This window comes from Rhinatrema bivittatum, chromosome 1, assembly GCF_901001135.1.
Source record: "Rhinatrema bivittatum chromosome 1, aRhiBiv1.1, whole genome shotgun sequence".
In the NCBI taxonomy this organism is placed as follows: domain Eukaryota; kingdom Metazoa; phylum Chordata; class Amphibia; order Gymnophiona; family Rhinatrematidae; genus Rhinatrema; species Rhinatrema bivittatum.
The window spans coordinates 352,500,635-352,516,909 of NC_042615.1; the positions used below are offsets into that span (position 1 = coordinate 352,500,635).

The 16,275-nt window shown below is 44.0% G+C and overlaps 1 long non-coding RNA gene across 1 annotated transcript in view; it reads left to right on the top strand.

Moving 5' to 3' along the window:
- The first annotated feature begins 4,662 nt into the window (after positions 1-4,662).
- The window catches only part of LOC115090594, a 44,784-nt gene continuing 33,171 nt past the window's right edge, over positions 4,663-16,275 (top strand). The window contains exon 1 of the long non-coding RNA XR_003856427.1: positions 4,663-4,754. This is a non-coding gene — a long non-coding RNA (uncharacterized LOC115090594). The remainder of the gene's footprint in view (positions 4,755-16,275) is intronic.

Sequence of the window (16,275 nt, forward strand, 5' to 3'; positions counted from 1 at the left end):
TTGAGACTGTTGGGCCATATGGCTGCAACTGTCCATGGTATTCCCTTGGCACGATTACACGTGTGCAGAGCTCAATGGACCCTGAGGTCACAATGGCATCAAGCCATTCAGAGCCTCCAGGATTGCATCTGAGTTACCCTGTCTCTCCAGGATTCATTGTCTTGGTGGCAGGCACTTTCCAATCTGGAACAGGGGATCTCCTAAGTCTCTCCACTCAAATTGTCCTAACCACGGATGCATCTACTCTGGAGTGGGGAACTCATGTAGATGGGCTCGGTACCCAGGGTCTTTGGTCCACTCAGGAACATTCTTAGCAAATCAACTTCCTGGGAGGTACACACTATGGGCTTTCAGAGATCAGCTGTCGAACAATGTTGTTCTGATCCAGACCAACAACCAGGTTGCCATGTGGTATTTCAATAGGCAAGGAGGCACGGGATCATACCTCTTGTGTCAGGAAGCGGTCCAGATATGGTCGTGGGCCCTGTCCCACAGGATGGTGCTCAGGTCCATGTACCTGGCTGGCACGGAGAATGTGGTAGCAGACAGACTGGGCCAAGCCTTTAGACCCCCACGAGTGGTCCCTGGAGCAGGGGGTACCAAATTGGATTTTCTGCCTCTGGGGGAATCCAGACATAGATCTGTTTGCGTACCCCTGCAACAGGAAAGTGCCTTGGTTCTGCTCCCTGCACAGGGCAGATGGCAAACCACACTCGGATGCCCTAATCTATCTTTGGGGCAAGGGTCTTCTGTATGCATATCCTCCAATTCCCTTATGGGCGAAGACTCTCTTGAAGCTTTGTGAGGACAAAGGAACTATGATTCTCGTAGCCCCTTCATTGGCAGAGAGAGGTCTGGTTTCCACTCCTTCGGAAGTTGTCCATCAGGAGACCAATTATTCTGGGGACTTCCCCACATCTCATCATGCAAGACCAAGGCAGGCTGCAGCAAATCAACCTCCAGACCCTCCAGACCCTGTCACTCACAGCCTGGATGTTGAGAGGTTAATTTTGCAGCCGCTTGATGTTTCAGAGAAAGTGTTTTGAGTCCTGGTGGCTTCTAGAAAGCCTTCCACTAGAAAATCCTATGGACTGAAGTGGAGGAGGTTTTCTGTGTGGAGTGAGTAAAAGGTCATAAATCCATTCTTCTGCACTCCATTAGAATTCATCTTAGTTCAAATGGCGCATACCATCAAGGTGTAGATGGTATGCCCCTCTCTGTACAGTCTATAGTTGTACAGCCTGCTTCAACTGAAGCCTCCCCTAAGGCTCCCGCTGTGTCTTGGGACCTCAACATGGTGTTAGCTCAGCTGATGAAAGCTCCTTTTGAACTGCTTCATGCCTGTGACCTGAAATACCTGACCTGGAAGGTCTTTTTTTTTTTTTTATGCCGGTCAATTCAGTGCACAGGGTCAGCAAGATCCAGGCCTTAGTGACATATCCACCTTATACTAAATTTTTTCACAACAGGGTGGTCTTGTGTATACATCCTAAGTTCCTATCTAAGGTGTTGATGGATTTCCATCTTAACCAACCTTGCCAATATTCTTTCCCAATCCCCATTCGCACCAAGGCGAACGAGCAATGCACAGTTTGGACTGCAAGAGAGCCTTAGCCTTCTATCTGGAGTAGACAGAAGCCCATAGATAGGCACTCAACTTTTATTTTTATTTTTTTTTAATAAGAATACGTTGGGCGTTGCCATTGCCAAACAGACAATATCAAATTGGTTAGCAGATTGCATCTCCTTCTGTTATGCCCAGACAGGACTGCATCTTAGGGGCCATGTCAAGGCTCATTGTCTGAGAGCCATGGTAGCGTCAGTAGCCCACTTGTGAGCAGTTCCCGTGGAGGAGATCTGCAAGGCTGCGACATGGAGTTCTCTCCACACATTCACATTTCATTACTGTCTGGATAGGAATGGCCAATGCGATAATAGGTTTGGCCAGTCTTTCCTTCAGAACCTGTTTGAGGTGTAGAACCCAACTCTCCCAACCTAGGGCCCATTATTTGGGTTCAGGCTGTCTCCCCTTCTGTTGCCAAAAGCACCTGTACTGTTGTGCCTGTTGTGGCCCCTGGTTAGGTGTCTGTTGGTCCCCTGTTTGTGTTGGGGAGCAGCTATAGCTAGAGATTCACCCATGTTTGAGGATTACCATCCTGCTTATCCTTGGAGAAAGCAGAGTTGGTTACCTTTAACAGTTATTCTCCAAGGACAGTAGGATGTTAGTCCTCACGAAACCCACCTATCATCCCGCAGAGTTGAGTTTCTCCTATTTTTTATTTTAATTGTAAGTCTATGTTATGAGATTGAAAAAGGACCCACGAAGACGTATGGCATAGGGCATGCTGGGCATGCTCAGTGTGCCTGGTCAAAATTCTAGAAACTTTTCTGCATTGGGGTTCCATCTTATGATGTCACCCTTGTGTGAGGACTAACATCCTGCTGTCCTTGGAGAACACCTGTTCCAGGTAAGCAACTCTGTTTTTTTTAATCCATATATACATGTTGGCACAGGTGTGTGCTGTGGAAAGTAGACTCCATTAGTTCTGCCTGAACTTATTATTTGTTTTAATTCACATTGACCACTAGGTGTCCTATTATAACCATTGTTTTGCTCTGTCAGTTCCCTGATTGATCAAGGCTTGTCTATATTTTCTCAGTGTGTTCAAGTTAGACTGTATTTCCTTCTAGTCTGAAAATTCAAAGCTAAATGCCATCCCTTAAAGATAGGAAATTTTACAGAAGCTACATTGCACATAGGACATCTCTTTCACCATGTGCACCCACCATCAACTCTCTTCCTTTTCATTAGACAACCAGCATGATAAAAATAAAAAATACTGTATTTTTCGCTCCATAAGATGCAGCTGACCATAAGAGCACCTAGGATTCAGAGGGGGAAAATTTTTTAAAAAATGGTGTGCTAAACTGGCTCCGTTCTCGGGCGTTTGTGCATCTTATGGAGCGCCCGTTTCCGGCACTGGGGTGTGCATACAATTTTTTTTTTGTCCCCGTTTCGTTTTCGGGTCTGGGGAGGGCCATTTCGGTCCACTCCCTGGATCAGAAAACTTTTATCATGCTATTTCGTGGAAAAAAAAACAAAAAAAAACCCCATCCCAACTCTTCAAATTTAATTAGCTACAACCCCCGACCCTCCTAACCCCCCAAGACTTGCCAAAAGTCCCTGGTGGTCCAGCGGGGGTCCCGGGAGCGATCTCCTGCTCTTGGGCCATCGGCTGCCAGTAATCAAAATGGCGCCAGTGGCCCTTTGCCCTTACTATGTGATAAGGGCTACCGGTGCCATTGGTCGGCCCCTGTCACATGTTAGGAGTAATGGATGGCCGGCGCCATCTTTTACACCTGCTAATTATCTAGCATAAGTGATATTAAACAGGTTTCTTTTGTAATACTGACTGGGTGGAAATCTGGGTGAACTGGGGCTTGCTCAGGCTGAAGAACCAGGAGGGTCTCAATGATCTGGAGAAGAACTGGACAAATTAGTTAATCTGGTAATTTCACACACTCATTTGCTTTAAAATACACAGATTTACATATGCCAATCCCACCTTATTTTCACACACAAAATATGTGTGTATATTTTTAGAATAGGTGGGTAAAGTATACGTTTCAATGACCAGTGTTAGAAACAGAAAGCTAGGCTTGGTGGGCCCTCAGTCTGACCCAGTATGGCAACTTCTTACGTTCTTATTAGTACATGGCTGTGACCACTATCAAGACTGCTCCTAATTGAATCGAAAAGAGAAAGTATGAGCACTTTGGTATTCAGAGAAAAACTAAACTCAAACTGAAACTGGTTTAAGATCTGGTGGTCTTCGACAAAGTCTGTGAGTTATTTCAATACCACAAATTCAATGATTTTTTTATAAAACTGACAGGGATGATATAGGGCAATAATTAGATGGTTCAGCAGGATTTAAATTTGGCTTCTTGAGCAAAGACCTAACAACGTTTTTAAGGGTCTTTGCCAGATGACCTTCGGTTAAAAAAGATTAACTAAAATGGTCAAAAAAAAGTAGCAATTGCGGCCTTAGTAGCCTTTAAAGCAGATGTTCAAGGCACAGTAGGCAGCATTCATTGAAGAGATAATTAAAATGTCTAATTCTTCATATCAAATGAGGAACATTTTGCTTCGCTGTCATCAAATGCAATATCAAACTATCATGGTGCCGTTATGAATAACAAATTTTTAATAGTTTAGTTGACAGAAAATCCATAAACTCATTACCCTTAATGGTCATAGGGCTGTCGGATTGCATCCCAGTGGTTGCGGATAGTTTCTTTTACAATTCCAAAGAGCATGCATATTATCTGCAGGTGGGAATAATAAATTGCTAAATTTGGCATTCTGCCCATGTTGTAATATAATAATAATTTGATAGTAGCTCTGTTTAAATGCTAACGTCAACAAATTGAAGTTCCTGTTTGGAAATCAGTTCAACAGCCATACTGGGGCGCACTTCATTGCTAGCCCCACCATGGCAGAGTTTACAAGAAAACTATCAGCATTTACATGGTTTCTATGATTATAGGATAAACCCACAACCAAGTGTGGAACGATGTTTGTTTTACATGGACCTTTGCAATTGCTTTTGCAACACACCTGTTTGATTGTGTTCTATGATTATAGTCCATCATAAAATGTTCCCCTTTCATTCACAGCTCACTGGAATCGTTGTGAGAGCGGCCAAACGAATCCAGATCAATGTGCATGTGAGACAGATTCCTGGCTTCACGTGAGTACTCTCCATTAATTGCTCTGTTGACTTCCTGTATATACAGCCACACAGCTGACTCCATGGCATCTGGACAAACTGAGCTAGTCCTGGTTTTACACCATTGCAACTAAGGCCCCGTCGTCCTGCTTTGAATTGGAGAAATTGGCACTGCAGATCCACAGATGCACTAGGTACAAAGCGGAGGCTAGTTTAACCTGACCCGATAACATGGACTCAAATGGGAGTTGTATAAGCACAAGCTCTAATTCAGCCCCTTTATGTATCTGTTACCATGTGTCCAGTATATATGTGCGTGGAGTTTTTCTAATGACATGGAGTCAGTTGTAACCCCACAGGAGCAGCAGCACTACTTCTAACAAAAGCATTAATGCTTTAGGTTGTATATGGTACCTTTTCATCCAAGCTGCATGCCAGGTAAGGAACTTTGAGGTCAATATTCAGCAGTACAGAGGGTGGACAATTTATCTAGCTAAAGTTAACTGGATAACTTCTCCAGGACAATCAGTACAATGCTATCAATTAGGCACGCCACTGAATATAGCCAGATAAACATGCAGCCTGGATGAACCATTCTTGTTTTTATTTTCTGTCATTTACTATGTTACTATGTTATTATCCAGGTATCTTTAAAACTGCTCTCCAGCATGACCAAATTTAGCTGAGTGCGTTGTCCAGTTAATTCTGATGTTGGAGTTAGCCAGATAAGTTATCTGGTTAGCTTAACACTGCCCTATACATTCTGCAAAGCTTCCAATTTATCTCACTTTTATCCAACTAAACAGCTGGGTAAGATGGCGGCATCCAGAGTGGCGAGAAATTTAAAACCTGCAGTTTGTCTGGCTATGTCCCCACCTAAACCTAGCTGGACATACCATCTGATATTGACCATTTTATTTGTATTTATTTGCTGCTCAATCACAGGTGGGTGAACTGGCAGTGCAGGGAAGTCAGTAGGAAAGTGGAGATTCTAGCCCAGGACTTCTTAATTCTCAGGAGAAAGTTTTATTCACTAGACTCACAGGTCCTTGTGTTATTATTGCTATGACTCTGTAGTTGAAACTTTTATAGGACAGTTGTGCTGGAGTTCATTTTTTAAAATGTTTGATTTATTTATTTATTTAAAAGAATTTATATATCGCAAATTAGACAGGATCTGTCTGGCTAAGCAGTTTACAAAGAAGATAAACATACATAATAAAATACGCGATTAAATAAAAAAAACATTTAAAAAATTGTAAAAAACTACTTCTTAAAAGGACTAAAAGCAAAAAGACAGTTTTGCTGTATTGATGGCAATGTTTTCAATAAACTTAAAAAAGTTGTTAGGTAATGTTGTATGCAGCGGCAAAGAGATATGTTTTTAAAGCCTTTTTAAATTCTTTCGTATTTGCCATTAAATGAATTTCTTCTGGGATGGCATTCCAGAGGATTGGTCCGGCGACAGAAAAAGTGCGTTTACATATAAATTCCAGATGGGCAAGTTTTACTGAGGGGATTTTTATAATACAGCAACAAATAAACTAAAGTACAGGCAGTGTTAACTTATGAAAGGAAAAAGTAAATTTCATTACAAAATATAAGAGAAACTCTAGTCCATAATTGGAGGGGACGATAACATAGGATTGAGCAATATATACTTTTAACATTGAAATATCACCATCTTATTATAAACATATCCTAGAAAATTGAGGGATCTTCTAAGAGCTACTCTTATCTTTTAAAAATCTCTTCAGCTGCTCCAGATCATAAAAATAAATTCATTCCCCTACACATGTACAAGGAATTTAAGACACTAAATTCAGAACTTACATCTCAACTGTATAAAAAATTTCCTCTGGAAACGAGTACACTTGGATAAATCCAGAAAAACACATAGGTCTCCTAAAACAAAAAGAGACCTGTTCCTAAAAAACAATTTCTAAATCGAATGTCTATCCATTCCACCCCAAACAGTAGAAAATGGCTACAGATACTTTACTGCAGGTACTTGACTCCAGTGAGATTGCATAGAATCTTCCCCACTGTGTCTAACCTGTGCTGGAGGGAATGTGGAGGGGTAGGTACCTCTTCATATTCGGGGGCAGTGTCCTGCTAGTTCAACAGCTATTGGGATAGATCCCAAAGTTAATCGTAGATATTACAGGCATTGAGGTCCCTAAGGACCCCTAAGATATTGCTGCTTAATTCGCCAGTGGATCATGTAGCAGACTATGCTCCACGATTCTTGCTGCAGATAATTACTGCAGCTAGATGCAAGCTGACTTTTTGGTGGCGTTCCTTCCTCAGTCAGATACACTCGCGCATTGGAGGGTATTTCTTGTGGAAAGTTAACAGCATATAAACATGATACTATCTACAAGTTTGAGAAGGCTTGGCTCCCATATATAGACTGGGGTACAGGATCTTATATGATGAGGAACGCATTGAATGGCTCTACGGGTTGTGCCTTTCTTCTGATCTTACTCCTCAAGGTATTTTGAGATCATGGGGTTCTGAAACTGTAACACAGGGGGCAGGCCTGTGAGCAGAGATTCCCCTCTTTGTATAATTTGGTGAGACAAGAGGGAGGGGGAAGAGAGCAAGATATTATAAAAAAAAGTATAGAGGGGATGGGGAGTGGGGTTCAGAGGCCGTTGAGAAAGCTAGTTTAGCATTGCTTAGTAGACCTTATAAATGAGGTATTTTGCTGTAATTACGTAATATGTTGTGATGTTGGATACTGGTGGACATAGACATGTTATGTGGTTGTCAAACATCCTTAATTAAAAAAAAAAAAATAAAAAAGTCTATCCATTTCAAGAACAAAGGATGCTGACAGTGTTTTGGGGGTACAAAATTTTCTTTGTTTCTAGTAGAGATGATACATTAGATGTATCAGAAGAAACTTACACATCTATGCCCATTTCCATGAGCTTATAAGAAAGGCTTCTGAGAGGAAATATATTTTATACATAGGAGGAATATTTAGAGGCAAATCTATTTCAACTTTCAATAAAATATTTCTTTAGCATCTCATATGCTTCTAGGAAAATTCACAAAATGTAAGATTCTATACCTAGTAACATTTTCAAGTAATTAAATCCTGGAACGAAGACATGGATTATCCTTAACCAAAATGCTGAACTGTAGCCAGTTCCATCACTTTTGTCAATAAGGACCCTAGCAGAGTTGTGTGGTTAGCCAGGAAATATTATGTGCCTCAAGCTGAGCTGAAGCATCAGCGGAGAATTTACACAGTTGCATCACACAGCCCTTCAAGATACCCTCCACATGTTGTAAAGAATATGCCTGATCCCCTAGGGGCAGGGGTTTCCCAAATTTTTAGGGAGCATGGATCCCTTTTCAACCTCCAAATATTTTGCAGACCCTTGCATGTGTCTCTCGTTTTGACATGCTTTTAAATGCCATGCGGGAAAATTCATTAATGTAATAACAACATGCATTCCAAAATCATTTTCCAATGTATAAAACTATTAAATAAGGGACGGTTTCTGATGTAAAACTGTGGCTCCCCTTCCTACTCGCCTCTTATGGCTCCTTCATGAATGCTTCTCTCCACCTCCGTCCTCAGACCCTTCCCGCGTGCTCTTCCTCCTGCTCTTTTCCTCCTTGCAGCCCCTTCTCTGGTTCTGTCCCTCCTGCCCTTCCCCCTGTGACCCCTTCTTCCCAAGTGCTCACCCTCCAGCCCTCTACAAGTGCCTTCACTGCTGCCGCTGCTTGCCCCCCTGGCCTCTTCCCTTCTCTCCTTTCCTCCTGTGTGTCCTCCTCTGGTTCTCCCTCTCAAGGTCCCTTCCTGAATGTTTTCCCTCCAGGCACCTTCCTCCTTGCTTCTCTTCTTCCACAAGCTTCTTTCTGAGTTCTGCAACCCCATGGTCCCATCCCTTCCTATGGCCCCTTCCTAAGTGTCTTGCCTCCTGCTTCTTTTTCTCTTGCAGCTCCTTCCCTCTCCCCATCTGCCTACCCCGAATGTTTTTATTTATTTGGATTTATTACCTACTTTTTTCAATTAAAAATAAACAAAAAAACTCACCCAAAGTGGGGTACAAGATATTTGAAAGGTAACATACAGTCTGAAGGAGAACTAAACAGTTATAGTCTGCAGGAGTCTTCGGTAAAGACTAAATTTGATATCCATCAACCACAGGACCAAAATAGGTAAAATGTAAAACAGGTCTAAACTTAGAATAAATCAACAGGCGGACTAAAAATGCAACACATCTCAGTAACATTTCTGCACAGGACTAATTAGATACGAATACAAAAATCTCAGCACAGCAACAGGTTATATAGCAGCATTTTCAAGGCACTGATAAATGCAAACATGTCAATAAAACATTAGGCTACAATTTTTAGCTCTCCTTCCTCTCTTTTAAGGCCCTTTCCAAGCACTTTCATTCCTACATTTTCCCTTTTGCCCTCTCTTCCCCTGTGACCCCCTTCTCCACGTCTTTCTGAGTGCCAGTTCTACTATGGTATCTTCCCTCCAGATGCCTACCATGGCCATACTACCTCCCTCAGTGCAGCTTTTTTCTCTCATTATTAGGTCAGCAGTACAAGCCAGAACACATGTAGCGTGCTCCTCCCCTCATCCTTCGCACAGCTCCAGACTCCTCATGGTGGCAATCAGATGCACGCTTTGCAAACCTCCTGTGTGGAAAGAATGTCATGGCCCACATAGACAATTGAGTGGTTATGTTCTACATACACAAGGAAGGCAGGTCCAGTTACTGGATCCTGTGCACGGAGGCCCTGCAGATCACGGAGTGGGCAGAGGAGAAATCCATCCTCCTCCAGGCGACCTATCTCCCGGGCATAGTGAACACCAAAGTCGACAAACTAAGTAGGATTTTGCCTCCAAATGAATGGGGCTGTGAACCAGCAGTGGCGAATGAGCTCTTTGTGATGTGGGTCTCCCATGCATGGACCTCTTTGCGACGATACACAAAAGGAAGGTACCAGCTTTTCTTATTTATTTATTATTTAAAGAATTTATATACCGGGGTTCCTGTATAGTATACATATCACCCCCGGTTTACAAGGAACCATAACTATCGCTAAGGAAACGATCATTTAGCGGTTTACATTGAACATTTAGCGGTTTTACATTGAACATAGTTAATTTGAGAAACATAATGAAACATAAATAAACATAAATAAACATAAATGAACATAATAGTTAATTTGAAGAGAAGTATATAAATGGGTTAACCAGTTAATAACTAAAAGCAGGTTAATAAGTAAATAAGTAAGTAATAAACATTGAAACTTGGTAGAATTCTGGTAACAGGATAAATATAGTGTTGCATATGTTAAGTACAGTTTTCGTGTAATTTCGTCAGAAAGATGTAAGCTGGGGAAGATACGGAGGATATGAAATGCCTTTTTTCTTGCTCATGAGCTCTATGGGAATGCTTGTTCGAACAACCAAGTCTTAAGTTTCTTTTTAAATGTAGTGTGGCACGGTTCAAGGCGAAGGTCCGGAGGGAGCGAGTTCCAGAGAGAAGGGCCGCTGTGGATAGAGCACGTTTCCTCAGGGAGGATTTCGCCTGTTGTGTGGTTAGTCTGTACTGATATGCGCTTCTAGTTGGTTTCACTGATGTGTGTAGCTGAATTTGAAATGTTAAATTGGAGTGGAGCGATATTATGTAAGGCCTTATGTATCATCATTAAGGACTTGAATTGGATCCTGTATTTTATCGGGAGCCAGTGTAGATGATGCAGGATTGGGGTGATATGGTCTCTTTTTTTGGCATTTGAGAGGATTCTTGCCGAGGCATTCAGGACCATCTGAAGTGGTTTTGTGGTGCAAGCTGGTAGGCCAAGGATGAGAGAGTTACAGTAGTCCAGTTTGGGAGTATGATGGCTTGTAGCACCATGCGGAAATCTCTGTACAGAAGGAGTGGTTTTAGTTTCTTTAAGGTTTGTAGTTTAAAGAAACATTCTTTTGTTGTGTTGTTGACGAATTTGTTGAAGCTGAATCCACCGTCTAAGATGACTCCCAGGTCCTTTACTTGTTGAGAAAAGGTATCCGGATTTGGTTGCGTTCGGAGGAGTGGATGGGACATAGTTTTCCGGTGCTATAATGAGGATTTCAGTTTTGTTTGTGTTTAAGACTAGGTTGAGGCTGGTGAGTAGGTTGTTGATAGCTGCGAGACATTTACTCCAGTGTGACATGGCTTTGTGTAGTGTGTCCTCTATAGGGATGAGGATTTGTATGTCATCCGCATATAGGAAGTGTATAAGCTTGAGGTTGGTGAGTAATTGGCAGAGAGGGAGAAGATATATATTGAAGAGAGTCGGGGAGAGGGATGACCTTGCGGAACTCCCCTTTTAGATTCGATGGCACGAGACTCTTTGTTATTTATCCTGACCTTGTATGATCTGTCCTCCAAAAATGATTGAACCAGTTGAACGCTGCTCCTGTAATGCCAATGTCCGTTAGGCGTTGCAGGAGGCACGGGTGGTTTACGGTATCGAACGCTGAAGAGAGATCCAGGAGAGCGAGGAGGCAAGGTTGGCCTTTTTCTAGATTAAAGATAATGGTGTCTGATAGTGAGGCTAATAGCGATTCTGTGTTCCTAGTTTACGAAACCAAATTGGTTTGGGGTGAGGATGTTATTTTCTTCAAGAAATCTGAAGTTGTTTGTTAACCACTTTTTCCATAGTTTTGGCTAACATAGGGAGGTTTGCTATAGGTCTGAAGCTGGCTGGATCTGAGGTGGGAAGGTTGGGTTTTTTGAGGAGGTTTGAGCATGGCTAACTTGAGTTGGTTGGGAACTTGACCTTGAGTGAGAGAGCAGTTGATGATGTCTGCAACAGGTTTGGCTATGGTGTTGGTGATCATACTCAGGGTGTTTGAAGGGATATGGTCCGATGGGTGAGAGGAAGGTTTTATTTTGAGAATGTTCTCTATTTCTAAAGTAGATGTGGGATCAAACTTGTCCAGCACTGATGGGGTTGTGTTAGGTTGTAAGGTGGTTGAGTGCAATGATTGTTGGGCGGTTGAGTGCGGAGGCTGTTGATCTGTTGTGTCCAAAGATTGTTGAGCGGTTGAGTGAGCTGATTTTGAATGTGGTTTGGAAGTGTAGCTGCTCCTTTGAGGGGGGCTAGGAGTGATGTGATTTTGTTGTCGAAGAAGGCAGCTAGTTCATTCGCTTTGTTGAGAGCTTGGTCGTCTGGAATGGTAGGCGCAGGAGGTTTAGTAAGGGTAGAACGTATGAGAAAAGTGCTCTTGAATCAAATATGAGGTGGTGGATCTTTTTGGAGAAGAATTCTCTCTTGGTTTTGTTGATGTCATTTCTGTATGAGTTGAGGCACTCTTTGTAGATGAGGAGGGTGGTTGAAGATGGGTTTCTTCGCCAATTTTGTTCCTTGGATCTCAATTCATGTTTGCGTTTTTTCAGCTCAGGAGTGAACCAAGGTTTCCTGTTGTCTTTGTTAGGGTTGATATATTTAGTCGTCATGGGGCACATTTGGTCTGCAACCTTTTTAGTGATGTTGGTCCATGAAGAAGTCGCTGAGTTGGCGTCGGAGAGGTCCAGATGCACTAGTTCCTTGGCCAGTTGTTCACTGAGTTGGTCTCCAGAGCATTGTTTCCTGATGGAGATGGCTATTGATTGTGTGGATTGCGGGGAGATCTCCTTTATTTCTAACACCGATGTTATGATTCTGTGGTCTGTCCACGGTACTGGAAGGCAAGTGGGGATGTTGTGTGTTGTGATTCCATGTTTATGAAGATAAGGTCCAACGTATGACCTGCTTTGTGGGTTGGTTCTGTCACAATCTGTCTAAAACCCATATTGCTGAGCGAGGCGAGAGAGTTTTACAGTTGGTGGATTGAGGTTGGACATCTACGTGGAGGTTAAAATCTCCCATGAGTATGGTAGGATTACTGGAGTTTAGGTGTTTTGCTGTGAGTTCTATGATTGATGATGGGTCTGATTCCAGTATTCCAGGAGGGGCATAAATTAAACCAATCGTCAGGTGTTTCGATTTGAAGAGCGCAAATTCGATGTTTGATAGGTTATTTGAGGTCTGCAAAGCCAGACATAGTGATTTTTTGGCTGCAAGGAAGAAGTCCACCCTCACTCTTTTTTTGGGTCTGGGTCTGGAGAGAAGATCGTATGCCGGATGGGTAGCTGATTTATTAGAGCGGTGTCAGTGGGTTTTAACCAGGTTTCTGTGATGGCACAGATGTCTGGTTTTGCGTCGGATAGTAAGTCATTGAGTATATGAGTTTCTTAGAGATGGATTGGTGCGTTAACAAGAGTGAGAGAGAAGAGCGTCAGCCCTAGGAATTGGGTGACCGGTGTCAGTAGGATAGGCCTAGGCCTCTGTTGACGGTGTGTGATGGGGGGGAGTGGGGGGCTTAGGTGCTCTCCACTTGTGGCTGTGGATGATGGGAATTGTGAGGATTCCCATGATTAGATGTATCAGCAGTCTTATCAGTCAGACGAAATACTGGGCGAATGCAGTCAGGAGAATGCTGGGCGAATGCAGTCAGGAGAATGCTGGGAAATGATTTTCAGCCTGCTTGAATACTTCACCGGTATTCATGTTATCCAACTTTCGTTTGGGCTGGTCATCTGGTAGGTAGGCTGATAGCTCCGGCACTGATGTAATGCAAGTACGAATACAGTTGCAAAGGGGTTGTCGCCACCTGTAAGCAGTCATAAATCCTCCTGGGCTGCCAGATGGGGCTGCTCGAAGGGGCGCTCAAAGGGGCAGGCCCCTTTGTCGCGCTCCTTAGGCGCGCGACGCCGGAGCTGGAGTGATTTTAAAGTCCCTCTGGGGCCTTCCCTATTGGCTGGAGGTAGGTGCTTGTAGGCGGGCCCTGCTTGCCGGTCTGGGCGGGCTGCTCGGCGTCGGGACGGCGCGGTAGGCCGCGTGGTCGTTCGCGGACCCAGCGGGGGGAAGGGGGAAGTTAACTGGCCTTACCCCGATGGGTCCGTGGCGCCGATCGCGCAGGCCCTTCCTCGCTTCCGATGCCGTCTGTGCCGCTGAGTCCCGCCGTCGCTGGAGCTGTTCGCGGGGTCGAAGAGGCAGGATCCGGAGCTGGAGGGATTTTAAAGTCCCTCTGGGGCCTTCCCTATTGGCTGGAGGTAGGTGCTTGTAGGCGGGCCCTGCTTGCCGGTCTGGGCGGGCTGCTCGGCGTCGGGACGGCGCGGTAGGCCGCGTGGTCGTTCGCGGACCCAGCGGGGGGAAGGGGGAAGTTAACTGGCCTTTCTTCTCAATCTACCCCAGCCTAGAGTGGGTTGCACAGGATGTGTTCCTCACCACATGGTCGGGGGGACTCTTCTACACTTACTCTCTGATACCGCTGATTTGCAGGACAATCCAGAAATGCATTGCGGACATCACAGACCTCATCCTTACTGCTCCAGCTTGACCCAGACAACCTTGATACGTCTATCTAGTTCGACTGTCCATTGCCCCGCCTGTCTTCCTGGGCGACAGTGTGAATCTCCTGACTCAGGAAGGAGGTACCCTTCTTCACCCCATGCACTCCTCACTACATCTCATTGCGTGGAAGTTGAAAGGCAAGTATTAAACCAGCTGCATTTATCAATGGAGGTCCAGGATGTCTTAACCCTCATCGAGAAGATTTCCATTAGGAGGAACTATCAGGGCAAGTGGCAGCGTTACTCATCTTGATGCAATGCACGGGACTAGACCCGTTCTCTTGCTCCCCTGAATTGTTGCTGGAGAATTTGCATACCCTGTACCAGTTGGGCGAGTGGAGCATCCAATATGTGTCCATGTGGGTGCTATCAAAGAGTATCATCACCCATACAATGGGCTTCTGGTATCGAAACCATCCTCTGGTTTCCCGCTTCATGAAGGGGGCTCTTGCGGTTGCGACTGCAGTAACCAACCTCTTCTTCTGTGGGATCTCAGCCTGGATTTGGAACAGCTTATTCTTCTTCCTCCTTTGAACCATTAGATACTTGCCACAGATATCTGACATGGAAAGTGCTCTTCCTGGTTGTAGTGAATTCGGCAAGGAGAGTCAGTAAGATATAGGCACTAGTTTACTACTCCCCATATTTACAATTTCTACCACAACAAGGTTGCCTTCCGAACCCATCCCTCTTTCTTACCTAAGGTCATTTGGCTTTCCCACTTGAATCAGACCATCACATTGCCAATGTTCTTCCCAAGCCACATAACAATGAGAGGGAATGACTTCTTCACACTTTGGATGTAAAGAGCTTTAGAATACTATAAACAACAAACTCATTCAGAGATTAGGACTTCTCAACTTTTTGTGTCTTTCAACCCGAATGCCTCGGTCTACCGGTGTCCAAAAGAACTCTGTCAAATTGGATCTCTTCCGAGCATTCAACTTTTGAAGCAGATGCCCATGCGTGCAGGCCTAATGGGGAGGGACAAGGTGTGGAAGGGGGGGGGGCTTGCCCTGATGTTCAGCTTGCATCCCTTGCGGCGATACTTAGCACCCAACGATTCGCTGTGATATCCTGCCTCCCATTAATGGTGATAGATGTGACCCTGTTACCTTCAAAAACCCTGCTGAGGCCTGGAGTTTTTCTATCGCTGCCACTGTTGGCACTGCCCCTTGACCTAATCCTGGGGCTGTGCTTGTTGCGGCTGCTGTCTGCTTGGTTGGAAGGTTGGCGGGCGGTAAGGCGGATATGGCCTGAAAGGGCATCTTTGATAATAGCCCTTCCTGTAACCTTGGTGATACCTCCTGGCAGAGGACAGTACTGCCCACGTTCTGCTCCTTCAACTGGGAGACCATCTTCCGCAACTTGTCCCCAAATAAATTGTCACTCTTACACGAGAGGTCTGCCAGTTTCTCCTGCACAACCTCCCAGATGGCACTGGCTCTTAACCAGGCTATTCTTCGGGCCGCTATTGCTGCCGCTGACGTAAGGGCAGATGTCTCGAAAGCCTCATATATTGTGTGGATAGAAGACACAAACCCTTTTCCAGGTCGGAGAACATCTGAGGAAGAGTTGTGTCATTTGAGGTCACGAAGTGGAGCTTGAGGGACTGCATACATACATAGAGATATTGGATTATGTAAAACTGATGCTGTTTTAATCCTTGCATTAGCATACCCGTTTGGAAGGCCCTCTTCCTGATGTCATCTAAATACCTGCTGTCCCTACCCTGCGGGGTATTTGAGTGAAGGTGATACTTCTTAGAACGTTTCATGGCCAACTCTACTATTACAGAAACATGCAGCAGCTGTACCATTTATTTATTATTTATTTATTAAAGTATTTATATACCGCTTTTTAAAATAAAATTTTATCAAAACGGTTTACAATATGTTAAAATAAAGTAAAATAAAATATAACTAAAATAAACTTAAAATACATAATTTAACTAAATAGCTAGATAAATGTTAGCTAAAACAAATTATTAAATAACAAAATAATAATAACGGTAACATGCCATGGGTAAAGAGTAGGGAGGGTAAAAAGGATGGAGGGGGAGGAGGGGGGGGGGTAGCAACTTATCGAATTGTAATGTCCTAGAAAGAACATGGATG